This window comes from Prionailurus bengalensis, chromosome X (genome assembly GCF_016509475.1).
Source record: "Prionailurus bengalensis isolate Pbe53 chromosome X, Fcat_Pben_1.1_paternal_pri, whole genome shotgun sequence".
Classification (NCBI taxonomy): Eukaryota; Metazoa; Chordata; class Mammalia; order Carnivora; family Felidae; genus Prionailurus; species Prionailurus bengalensis.
Genome location: NC_057361.1, coordinates 122,022,754 through 122,036,628, shown reverse-complemented (window position 1 = coordinate 122,036,628; position 13,875 = coordinate 122,022,754). Strand labels below are relative to the sequence as shown.

Below are 13,875 nucleotides of genomic sequence, written 5' to 3'. Positions count from 1 at the left end.
AACTAAGTTTAAAAGAAGTTAAAGCCACTTGCCCAAGGTACCAGTAAATGGTGAATGTTAGACTTGAGCCAGGACTCTTGATTACAAAGCCCATGCCTTCAGTTATTGCCAATGGTTATTGGCCATTTACTCTCTAAAGGTTAGATTAGACATGACTCCCAAATACCTACCTACAATGGGATAATTTTGTGCCTTTAAAGAAAGTTCTGATGTTTGTTACTTTTTAAAAGATTACAGTCGAATTGAATATAGGCCTCAAAGGTAAAATTATCCTGTCTTTCCCTCATATTATATTGGATTTAGACAAGTGGGCTTTATATATCAAAAAAGTCCTGCTTCCTGAAGGAAGAGAAACTGTTTGAGTACTTATTGTGCTAGAGATCAGGTCAAATTTGACCATGAATGTTTAGGCTTACAGTACACTTTTAGGGATAGAATTTCATATTTACCTCGATTAAAAGGTGGAGCAATTATAACTATTTATGAGAAACATGCTTGTTCAAAAGCTTCAGTTGAATATAGAAGTACTACAAAAGGCAAACTTCACCATTTGTGTTTATTCAGGTTGCCTGTATCATGTGGTATTCCATGAATTCAAGATGTTTCCAATGCTATGGATAATTTAAATTAAATTATAGTACAACACAAAGTACATGTCTACTCATTTATTTCAAAGCTTTTACTTCAAACTATCACTCATATTTTTCAAACCATTACTGACTACGTAATGTATATCAGGTACTGTGCTAGGTGCTGGACAGTCTGATGATGAACAAGACACATACAATCTCTGTCTTTATGCAGCTTAGTTAAGGTGACAGACAATAAAGGACTAAAGAAATGAAGAAGAAAATAGCAGGTGATGATAAATATTATGTTGAAAATAGGATAGGGTAATCTGATTGGGAATGATTGAGCTATAATGTGAGGAAGCTGGTAAGGGAAGGTTCTTCTGAAGGCACAGAAACCTGAAATAACAAGAAGGAACCAGCCTGAGAAGGTGTAAGAGAAGTATTCCAGACCAAGGGAATGGCTAGTGCAAAGGTCCTGAGGCAGAAATAAACTTAGTGCTGTAAGGTGTTGGAAAGATGATTGGGTAAGTGTTATTTTTTGGATAGAATATGATGCAATGACCTAATGGCCCTGCCACTGTTAACTGGAGAAAAGACTTATAGAGATTCAAATCACTGTCAGAAAAACTTTGCAAATGTTAGCAGTGGCAATTCCAGAGGTGGTGGGATTAGGAATTACTTTTATTTTTGCTTCTCTATATTTTCTGTTTTCTTGTTTAATAATAAACATAATTCTTTTGCCAAACAAGACAAACCTAAGGATGGCCTCCATCCTTAGGATGGATCTGCAGCAGTCCCCAGAGCCTCAGTTGGCTCGTGACCAAGCCCCAGAGAGACTCTGACTTGTCAGAGTAGGTAGGGTATGAGAGCAAACCTGGGTCACCCAAATGCTGTCTGTTCCCTGCCACTCACTAGGCCGTGTGTGGGCAGGCTACTCTCTATCTTGGGAGTCTCACATTTTCTCATCTCTAAAATGAAGAGCCTGGACTAGAACATCTTTACGATCATTTCTAGCTCAAAATTTCTATTTCTATTCTAAACCCCTTACTATGAAAATTCTTGTGGCTATATTTTGCCCTAAGAGGAGTATAGCACTGACTGATAAGCAAAATTTGGGCCAGTGAAGCATCCACGCACAGACCAGGGAGAGAAGAATAGTTGATATGCTAATTTTTACTTTCCCTTTCCTTAGCCCTTTATACAGAAATGCTAATATTGCTAACATTCTTAGGGAACAGGAGCTGGCCAGTAGGCCTTGGATTCTGGCTTATACATTTGGAGAGAGGTTCCTCATAAGCCAAGGCTGAAAGGGCCTTTCCAGAACATATCTATTGTCTCCTAAAACAATATCAGGTCCTTTTCTGCTTTGATGGAAAGAAAGTTTAGAACAGGAAGTGCAGGGAACATAAAGAAGTGGAGGAATGCCACTGAGATGCAATGGAAAGACTTGCCGGTGTCATCACACTTGCACTGAGGACTGATTGTGCCGTCTGTTGTTTGGGAATGGATAGAAGCTGCAGAGGAAATGGCTTCATTGTGTAAAGACACAGAGCCATGTAATATAGTAGGAACATTGCCATTGAGTCGCACAGTTCATACCAATATATGATTTGGCTGTTTTCTTTGTTGTATTAATACTGGTAATGTCATAAGGAGAGCTTTATTCCAGTAGAGCTTATTAATTGACTGAAGCGGGATGAGGAACTGAAAACCTCTAAAAAAAAGAATCTAAAATGAGCTGGTGCCATTCCATGCTGTGAGGTATTGAGTTATTGATAATAGCAGTCAGCACTGCTCCAGGTACAAAAGATATTAAGAACATTAACAAATGGAAGAAATTACTTCACCAGTTCTCTGTACCTTGATTTTCTCATCTGTAAAATGGGAATTGATTTTGTAAATTATGAAGCCTTTAAAAATATGAATAGCAATCCCTATGAAAATAACACCAGTATTCTTCACAGAGCTAGAACAAATAATCCTAAAATTTGTATGGAACCAGAAAAGACCCCAAATAGCCAAAGCAATCTTGAAAAAGAAAACCAAAGCAGGAGGCATCACAATCCCAGACTTCAAGCTGTACTACACAGCTGTCCTCATCAAGACAGTATGGTACTGGCACAAGAACAGACACTCAGATCAATGGAACAGAATAGAGAACCCAGAAATGGACCCACAAACGTATGGCCAACTAATCTTTGACAAAGAGGGAAAGAATATCAAATGCAATAAAGACAGTCTCTTCAGCAAGTGGTGCTGGGAAAAGTGGACAGAAACACGCAAAAAAAAATGAACCTGGACTACTTTCTTACCCCATTCACAAAAATAAGCTCAAAATGAATGAAAGACCTCAATGTAAGACAGGAAGCCATCAAAATCCTCGAGGAGAAAGCAGGCAAAAACCTCTTGGATCTTGGCTGCAGCAACTTCTTACTCAAGATATCTCTGGAGGGAAGGGAAACAAAAGCAAAAATGAACTATTGGGACCTCATCAAAATAAAAATCTTCTGCACGCCAAAGGGAAGAATCAACAAAACTAAAAGGCAACCAACAGAATGGGAGAACGTATTTGCAAATGACATATCCGATAAAGGGTTAGTATCTAAAATCTCTAAAGAACTTATCAAACTCAACACCCAAGAACCACAGAATCCAGCGAAGAACTGGGCAAAAGACATGAATAGACACTTCTCCAAAGAAGACATCCAGATGGCCAACTGACACATGGAAAGATGCTCAACATCACTCATCATCAGGGAAACACAAATCAAAACCACAATGAGATTCCACCTCACACCTGTCAGAATGGCTAACATGAACAACTCAGGCAACAACAGATGTTGGCAAGGATGCAGGGAAAGAGGATCTCTTTTGCATTGTTGGTGGCAATGCAAGCTGGGGCAGCCACTCTGGAAAACAGGATGGAGGTTCCTCAAAAAACTAAAAATAGAACTACTCTATGACCCAGCAACTGCACTACTAGGCATTTATCTAAGGGATACACGTGTACTGTTTCGAAGGGACACATGCACCCCCATGTTTATAGCAGCACTATCAACAATAGCCAAAGTATGGAAAGAGCCCAAATGTCCATTGACAAATGAATGGATAAAGAAGATGTGGTATATATACATACAATAGAGTATTATGCGGCAATCAAAAAGAATGAAATCTTGCCATTTGCAACTATGTGGATGGAATTAGAGGGTATTATGCTAAGTGAAATTAGTCAGAGAAAGATAAATATCATATGACTTCACTCATATGAGGACTTTAAGAGACAAAACAGCTGAACATAAGGGAAGCAAAAAGAATATAAAAACAGGGAGGGGGACAACACATAAGAGACTCTTAAATATAGAGAACAAACAGAGGGTTGCTGGAGAGGTTGTGGAGGGGGGATGGGCTAAATGGGTAAGGGGCATTAAGGAATCTACTCCTGAAATCATTGTTGCACCTTATGCTAACTAACTTCTATGTAAATTAAAAAATAAATTAATTAAAAAGATATATAATTTATTGAACATTACTAATTATGACATGGAAACTTAGTGGAATGAAAGAGTTAAGGCAGTTCCTGAAATAATTAATCCCGTCCTGGGAGCTCGTTTATTCAGCATGAGAGCCTCACTGATTTTTTAAAAAATATTTTTTAACATTTATTCATTTTTGAGAGACAGAGACAGAACATGAGTGGGGCAGGGGCAGAGAGAGAGGGAGACACAGAATCCGAAGCAGGCTCCAGGCTCTGAGCTGTCAGCACAGAGCCTGACACAGGGCTAGAACTCACAGACTGAGATCATAATCTGAGCTGAAGTTGGATGCTTAACTGACAGAGCCACCCAGGTGCCCCCTCACTAATTATTTGACTAATGTCAACCATGTTATACCTACTCACATATATGCAGGTTTATATTGAAAACAATCATAAGAACATGGTGTATCAATTCATAGGAAGCTCAAAGCTCTCAGATGAATTTTGGCTGCCATGGATTGAATTTCTCTTGAAATTCACCCTCACTGACTAGGGTTTGGGGAATTGCTGGTGCTAATCAGTTTAGGGGGAGACAAAGGAAGGATTTCTCTAATTTATTGTATTAAAATAAACTTTCAATTGGAAGTAAGTGTTCATGTAAATTGGTGTCATGTACAAGCCTAGGCATTAGCATTCCATTAACTGTTAGTTGTAGTTTTGTTGTCTTACGGTGGAATTGTTCAATTCAGGAAGGGGATAAAGAGTTAAAATGTACAAATGGCAAAACAAGCCCTCTTCATATGTGAGTGATGCTTGGATGGAGGCAGAAGATACTAGCAGCAGTTTGTCCTTGCCCTGTATGAATTAATGATTGAGATGTGAGTCACAAGGGAAGTAAGACTGTCCCCAAACAAGGTAACTGAGGGGACTCCCAGGGAGGGGAATGTGGAAGGCATTATGAGATAGGATATTCTTAATCTTTTCATAAAATCCATCAGAACAATTGGACAGTCCATTAAAACTTGGCATGTTACCAGCCACATCTAGACATCCAGAGAGTATACTGCCATCAGTCACAAAGGACATTCTGTCCTAGACACCCTAAGCCGACACCATGTAGCAATGGTAGTGTGTCAGTGGGATCATGGCACAAGTTCTGTCTTATGGCAGTCATGAGGGTTTCTGTGCACCGTATCCTAGATGTTACCAGAACTGTAACAGGAGACACACAGAGTTCATTTTATCAGGTCTCTTCATTGTATGGCAGGAGATATTGGCAAGCTGTCTTACCCAAAGATGCACAACAAACCTCCTGTTTCTTAGTCTGATGATCTTCCTATTATAAGAAATAACTTATTTTGATTCTTGCTTGTGTTCCTTAAACATACCTCATAAGGCATTTAAACTGTATGTTTAATATATACAAGGAAAATCAATAGAGAAGGAAAATCATTGCCATCACAGTGGCCATATAATAGCACTTTTCTTAGGCTGCTGTGGTGGTCATATCCAAAAGAATAGTAGCTTTATTAAGGAGACCAATTATCTTGACTCATTGTATGCCAACACCCTTCTACCAAACACATTCTTTCCTGTTTATGTCACACCACCTGAGAGGTCTTGAAATATAAGTCCAGCAAAAGAGAAATGTCAAGTTCTATTGCCAGTTGCTTCTAATCTGGATCATATCAAAGGTTGCATAATATTGCCCACATGTTCAGCATACTCCCAGGGGAAAGAATAATAAGTGCTGTCTGAAGGACATTTTGTTTCTTGAACATATTCCTTTTATGCCAATAGCTGTGGTGGGCTGGTGGGCTCCAGGGCTAAACGCATAGACCCACAATGATTTCTTATTGGCAGACAAGTTGCTATTACTTTCCTTGCATGCTCTTTTCCATTCCCAAATGGTCTCCCTTTGGGGCCTCCCATGATTACCCCCATCCCTTTCTCTCCCCACTCCCTGCACCCCCCCAGCCTTGAAAGCTATCTGTTGTATTACACAAGTCTGCAGTGTTACAGCAGTTTGGACCCAGCTCCCAGACAGATACTTTGATTCAGGAAATACTTGTCAGAACGCAGACTCAGCTTATCTCCATTTGGGATGAATGAATTACAGGAGCAAGTCTTCTGTTCTTTTGCCAAGTTCACAGTCCATAAGCACAGAATGCTTTCAAGCATGTGTTGACTGGAGATGTATGTTAGTTATATGTTGTGATTCATGGAGGCATCCTTCCTTCCTTGTAACACCTCATTTGTCAAACTTTGGTAGGAAATGAGCTATTTCACATATGTGAGTTATTCAGGTAGGATGTTACTCTTTAAGTACTAAAGCTTGACTTATTTTAGTTTCTCTCCTTTTTAAATATATATATATATATACATATATATAATTTTTTAATGTTTATTTTTGACAGAGAGAGAGAGAGACACAGCATGAGCAGGGGAGGGGCAGAGAGAGAGGGAGACATAGCATCTGAAGTAGGCTCCAGGCTCTGAGCTGTCAGCACAGAGCCTGACACAGGGCTAGAACTCACAGACCATGAGATCATGACCTGAGCCAAAGTCAGATGCTCAACTGACTGAGCCACCGAGGTGCCCCTATTTATATATATTTTTGAGAGAGAGAGAGAGAGAGAGAGAGAGAGAGAGAGAGAGAGAGAGAGAGAACAAGCTGGGGAGGGTCAGAGAGAGAGGGAGAGAGAGAATCCCAAGCAGGCTCCACATTGTCAGTGCAGAGCCTGATGCAGGGCTCGAATCCATGAACCATGTGATCGTGACTTGAACCCAAATCAAGAGTCAGATGCTTAACCGACTGAGCCATCCAGGCACGCCTATTTTAGTCTCTTTTATGGACAGGTTGCTTAAATGAATTGTATACTCCTCTGACTTATACACTGAATAGAATAGACCATACTGATCCTGTTCTTAAAGCTTAAGGGTGAATATGAGCATCAGTGATTTTATTGTGTCCTGAGACAGTGCTTTCCAAAGGAACTATTAAGGGGTGTGAGACAACTCCCTATACTCAGTGGCCCCAGCTTGTCATACTAGAGTATGTAAATTCTGGTTCCTGCTTTGGGAAATTATCCATGTTGCTTTCATTCCTCGGAGCTACCAGTTGGAAGAATCTCTTCTTTCCTCGTTGGCTACATGGTCCCCTGGCATTTCCCCCTCCCCCTCCCAACTACACCGTGTCCATCTTCCAGTTTCCTGCAGCTGATATTCTGTTCACTGGGAAACCACAACCAAACATGTTAGAATTGTGTATGCAGGAAGAGGAAATGAACAGATTCTGTAAGGTTGCAGAGAGCACTAATAAGAAGGAAGCGTGGGAACAGAAACATCTGAAATTTGACACATCCCATTTGAATGCTCAAGGTTTCTTTTTGTCTCCTTCCCAATTCTAGGCTGTGTTGTAGAGAAGTGTTGTTTACATTGTTTATTATGGCAGGGCCCTAGGATTCTGCTGAGGTGCCAGAGGCACGAGAGGTGTGTGTGTATGTGTAGGGGGACGGTTGCAGTGTTAGGGTTGTGGCTTATTGCAGAGGGAGGCCATTGATCACACTCTGTGTCCATTGTAACCAGAGCAGTATCCCTTTACATATTTTGCACATTGAAGGTAAGATTCATCAACAGACATACAGATGATAAAAAAAACAAAACAAAAGCAACAATTACAAAAATAAAACAATTTATGTTCCTTGAAAAAGGGGGAGGGGGCACCTGGGTGGCTCAGTTGGTTAAGCATCTGACTCTTGGTTTGGGCTCATGATCTTGTGGTTTTGTGAGTTCGAGCCCCACATGGGGCCCTGTGCTGACAGTGAGGAGCCTGCTTGGGATTCTCTCTCTCCCTCCCTCCCTCCCTCCCTCCCTCTCTCTGCATATCCCCCACTCACACGATCTCTCTCAAAAATAAACATAAAGAAAAAAGATAAATTGGTATAACTAATGTGGTAGTATAATTAGGTAAATAAATGCTCAGTTACACTCTCCTAGAGCATGCTTTATAACCTGCTGTTATTATGGGTTGGAAAGGCATTTAGCATTTTCTAGGTATTAGGATGTCATCTAGTCCAAAGAGTTTAACTCAGTTTTGAGGATAAATAACACAACATTTAAAAATTGCAAGTACCAGGACACCTGGGTGGCTCAGTCGGTTAAGCGTCCACCTCTTGGTTTTGGCTCAGGTCATGATCTCACGGCTTTGTGAGTTTGAGCCCCACATTGGTCTCTGCAGTGACAGTGTGGAGCCTGCTTAGGATCTTCTCTCTCTCTCTCTCTCTCTCTCTCTTTCTCTCTTCCCATCCCCTACTCATGCTGTCTCTGAATCTTTAAAAAAAATTAACTTAAAAATAAATTGCAAGTACCATTTTACCTAAACTGTACATTTCTTTTTCCTATCTGAGTTGAACAGTGGAGCATGTAAAAGTCCAATAGAAACAGTGAAGTCCAATAGAAATGTAATATTAACTAAGGTATGGAATTTAAGATTTTCTAATGGCCATGTCAGAAAGTAAAAATAAATAAGCAAAAATAATTCTAATAATTTAATATCTTATTTAACACGGTATATCCAAAATATCTTAATTTTAACATATAATCAATGTAAAAAATCATACTGCTTTAGTTTTTAACTTCAAATTACTTCAAATGATGTAAAATTAAATATGCAATTCCTCATTCACACTAGCCACGTTCTGCCACATGTGTCTAGTGACTACTATATTAAATAGTATGATTTTAGAACATTTTGATACATTTAAAATGTTCAACAAAGATTGGCTGGCCCTTTCATAGGAAGAGCTTAAAGCAAAATCTCATTAATTTGGACTCCACTAGTTTGGAAATATGATAATTTTATCAGAGTTCAGCTGAAGTTTACAGTCTGATTGCTCTGTGGAGAAAGGTTTGACTTGGCACATTCACCATATAAATCAGATCACAGAAGGCATGCTTAATCCACTTAAGAGTATTAAGCATTTTTTGGGACTTTAGCACATTTATGAATGCAAAAATATTCTGTTATGCATAGCAGAGTGTCCTATATTTATTAAAAGGCATAACAGGGTAACGTTTCCTTTGTGATACTTTGTAAGCAGGTAGTTATTATTACAGTGTTTTTGAAGGATTTGTATAAGTCAGATTTCCTTTAAAGTTGTCCAAAAGTGTGATTTGTTAATATTTCAGTTAATTGTTACTTAAATAAAACTTCACAAATATAGTCTATGTCAGCTTAAATGTAACAGTAACATGGTGCTTTGTTTTGCGGTGATACTGTCTCCCAGGGCAGTGAAGTTAAAATGAGACAAGGTGCTTCATAACTTATAAAATATCTCATGCATGTTATTCACTCAATCAGTAAGGAGTTCTTTACTGGCTTTTATAAGCCAAACTTTGTGGTAGATAGTAGGGATATAGCTGGGAACCAGATGGACACACATGACCCCAGCCCTCAGGAGCTTACAAGCTGGTGGGGAGATACAGGAAAATAAATAGGGAATTAACGTAGAGAGTGGTAAGCAATATGATAGGGGAAACTCCAGTTGCTAAGAAAACATATAGGAGAGCCATATAACTCAGACTAGTTGGACAGGATAGTCAGGGAAGCCTTCCTGGAAGAAATGACATCTAGGCTGAAACCTGAAAGTTGATTTCGAGTTAGCGAGGTGAAGGAGTACACTGAATGCCTCAGAAAGAGGAAGCAGCATGCACAAAACCTAAAAGGTGAGAAGGAGAACATGAAGTTGTCTTGGAACGGAAAGTAGTTCTGTGCTACTGCAGTAGGGAGTCCAGATGAAAGAAGGAACCATGGTGAAGGTGGGAAGGCCAGTAGGAACCGGATCATAAAGGACCTAAGGAAGTTCGACTTTGTTCATCTGTTTGTTGGTTTGTTGGTTTATGGATTTATTTATCGGTTTATTATTTTAAAGTTTTTATTTAAATTCTATTTAGTTAAATACAGTGTCATATTAGTTTCATGTGTACAATATAGTGTTTCAACACTTCCATATGACATCTGGTACTCATCACGAGTGCGTTCCTTAATCCCCATCACCTATTTCTCCTTTATCCCCTCTACCTCCCCTCTGGTAACCATCAGTTTGTTCTCTACACTTAAGAGCTTGCTTCTTGGTTTCTCTGTCTTCTTTCCCCTTTGTTTATGTTTGTTTTGTTTGTTAAATTCCACATAGGAGTGAAATCATGGTATTTGTCTTTTTCTGACTGACTTATTTCACTTAGCATAATATTCTCTAGTTCCATCACGTCATTGCAAATGACAAGATTTCATTCTTTTTGATGGCTGAATAATGTCCACTGTGTGTGTGTGTGTATGTGTATAATGCATGTATTGTATATATATATTGTATGTATGTATATACATATATGTATGTATGCATGTGTGTGTATACACACACACACACACACACACACCACTTCTGTGATGGATACTTGTGCTACTTCCATATTTTGGCTTTTGTAAATAATGCTGCTAAAACATATAGGCCTATGTATTCCTTTGAGTTAATGTTTTTGTATTCTTTGGGTAAATACCCAGTAGTGTGATTACTGGATCATAAGGTAGTTCTATATTGAACGCTTTGAGGAACCTGCATACTGTTTTCCAGAGTGGCTGCACCAGTTTGCATTCCCATCAACAGTGCACAAGGGTTCCTTTTTTTCCACATCCTCATCAGTACTTGTTGTTTCTTACATTTTTGATGTTAGCCATTCTTACAGGTGTGACGTGATATCTCATTGTAGGGTTGATTTGCATTTCCCTGATGATGAGTGATGTTGAGCATGTTTTCAAGTGTCTGTTGGCCATCTGAATGTCTTCTTTGGAGAAATGTCTTTTCATGTCTTCTGCCCATTTTTAATTGGATTATTTGATTTTTGGGGTGTTAAGTTTATAACTTCTTTATATATTTTGAATAAAAGTGAAAACATAATGGTCCAAAACCTCTGGGATGCAGCTAAAGTGGTTCTAAGAGGGAAATTTATAGCAATACAGGCCTATCTCAAAAAGCAAGAAAAATCTCAAATAACCTAATCTTGCACCTAAAGGAGCTAGGAAAAGAACAATTAAGAAAACCTGAAACAAGCAGAAGGAAGTAGATAATAAAGATTAGAGCAGAAATAAATGATATAGAAACTAAAAAAGCCATAGAACAGACCTATGAAACCAGGAACTGGTTCTTTGAAAAAAATCAATAAAATTGGTAAACCTTTAGCTAGACTTATCAAGAAAAAAAGAGAGAGGACTCAGATAAATAAAATTACAAATGAGAGAGGAGATATAACAACAAACACCACAGAAATACAATCATAAGAGAATATTATGAAAAACTATATGCCAACAAATTGTGCAACCTGGAAGAAATGGATAAATTCCTAGAAACATATAAACTACCAAACCTGAAAAAGGAAGAAATAGAAAATTTGAACAGACCAATAACCAGCAAAGAAATTGAGTCAGTAATCAAAACCTCCCAATATATTCTCCCACAATACTTCGTGCTTTTCCTTTCCAACTGGGGCCTTGCAGAATTGCTCCTGCAAAGAAGGATAGTGAGGATGGCTATTCTGCCATTGACAAGGTAATGACCAGGGGATATACAATCAACATTCACAACTGCATCCGTGGAATGGGTTTCAAGAAGCATGTCCCTTGGGCACTCAAAGAACTGGAAATTTCCCATTAAGGAGATGGGAACTACAGATGTACACATTGACACTAGACTCAACAAAGCTGTCTGGGCCAAAGGAATAAAGAATGTTTCATACTGTATTCATGTGCAGTTGTCCAGAAAATGTATCAATAATGAAGATGCACCAAACAAGCTCTATACGTTGGTTACCTATGTACTTGTCACAACTTTAAAAAAATCTACAGATAGTTAAAGTGGATGAAAAGTACCCACTGATTTTCAAATAAAGGTATAAAAATGCCCTCCCCAAACCTCCCGACAAACAAAAGTTCAGGACCAGATGGCTTTACAGGGAAATTCTGTATAACATTTAAGGAAGAATTAATACTTATTCTTCTTAAACTATTTCAAAAAATAGAGGAAGGCAAACTTCCAAATTCATTCTGTGAAACCAGCATTACCATGATACCAAAGCCAGGTAAAGACACCACTAAAAAAGAGAACTACAGGCCAGTATCCCTGATGAACATAGATGCAAAAATCCTTGGTAAAATACTAGCAAACCGAATCCAACAATACATTTAAAAAACTCATTCACCACGATCAGGTGGAATTTATTCCTGGGTTACAAGGGTGGTTCACTAATCACAAATCAATCAATGTCATATATCACATCGATAAGAAAAAGGATAAGAACCATATGATCATTTCAACAGATACAGAAAAAGCATCTGACAAAGTACAACATCCATTCATGATAAAAATCCTCAACAAAGTAGGTTGTGAGGGAACATACCTCAACATAATAAAGGCCACATATGAAAAACCCACTGTTACCATCATCCTCAGTGGGGAAAAACTGTGAGCCTTTCTCCTAAGGTCAGGAATCAGACAGGATGTCCAATCTCACCACTTTTATTCAACCCAGTACTGGAAGTCCTGGCCAAAGCAATCAGACAACAAAAAGAAAGAAAAGGCATCCAAATCAGTAAGGAAGAAGTAAAACTTTCACTATTTGCACATGACATGATACTATATATAGAAAACCTGGAAGGCTCCACCAAAAAACTGCTAGAACTGATAAATGAATTCAGAAAACTTGCAGGATGCAAAATCAGTGTGCAGAAACCTGTTGCACTTCTACACACCAATAATGAAGCCTCAGAAAGAGAAATTAAGGAATCAATCCCATTTACAATTGCACCAATAAACATGAGATATCTAGGAACATACTTAACCAAAGAGGTGAAAGACCTGTACTCTGAAAACTATAAAACACCAATGAAAGACACTGAAGATGACACAAAGAAATGGAAAGACATTCCATGCTCATGGATTGGAAGAACAAATATTGTCAAAATGTCTATACTACCCAAGGCAATCTACACAGTAATGCAATCCCTGTCAAAATACCAATAGCACTTTTCACAGAACTAGGACAAACAATCCTAAAATTTGTATGGAACCATAAAAGACCCCAAATAGCCAAAGCAACCTCGAAAAAAGAAAGCAAAGCTGGAGGCATCACAATTCCAGACTTCAAGTTATATTACAAAGGTGTAGTAATCAACACAGTATGGTAGTGGCACAAAAGTAGCCACACAGATCATTGGAGCAGAATAGAAAACCCAGAAACGAACACACTTTTGTATAGTCAATTAATCTTTGACAAAGCAGAAAAGAATATCCAATGGGAAAAAGACTATCTCTTCAGCAAATGCTGTTGGGAAAACTGGACAGCAACATGCCAAAGAATGGAACTGGACCACTTTCTTACACTATAAAAAAATAAATTCAAAATGGATTAAAGACCTAAATGTGAGACCTAAAACCATTAAAATCCTAGAAGTGCACACAGGCGATAACTTCTTTTTCATTGGATGGAGCAACTTCTTTTAAGATATGCTTCCTGAGGCAATGGAAACAAAAACAAAAATATTCAGACTACATCAAAATGAAAACCTTCTGCACAGCAAAGGAAACAACCAACAAAACTACAAGGTAACCTATGGAATGAGAGAAATTATTTGCACATGACATCCGATAAAGAGGAAGTTGGACTTTATTTTATCCCCAGGACAATGAGTGATCATCCCAATATTTTATGCAGGGGGGTTTCATGATCTGGTTGCATTTTGGAATGAACACTTCAGTGACTTCAAGGTTAAGGGGCTGT

The 13,875-nt window shown here is 38.6% G+C and overlaps 1 pseudogene; it reads left to right on the top strand.

Moving 5' to 3' along the window:
• The first annotated feature begins 9,733 nt into the window (after nt 1-9,733).
• On the top strand, nt 9,734-11,986 carry LOC122477171 (annotated as a pseudogene).
• Nucleotides 11,987-13,875: the final 1,889 nt, after the last annotated feature.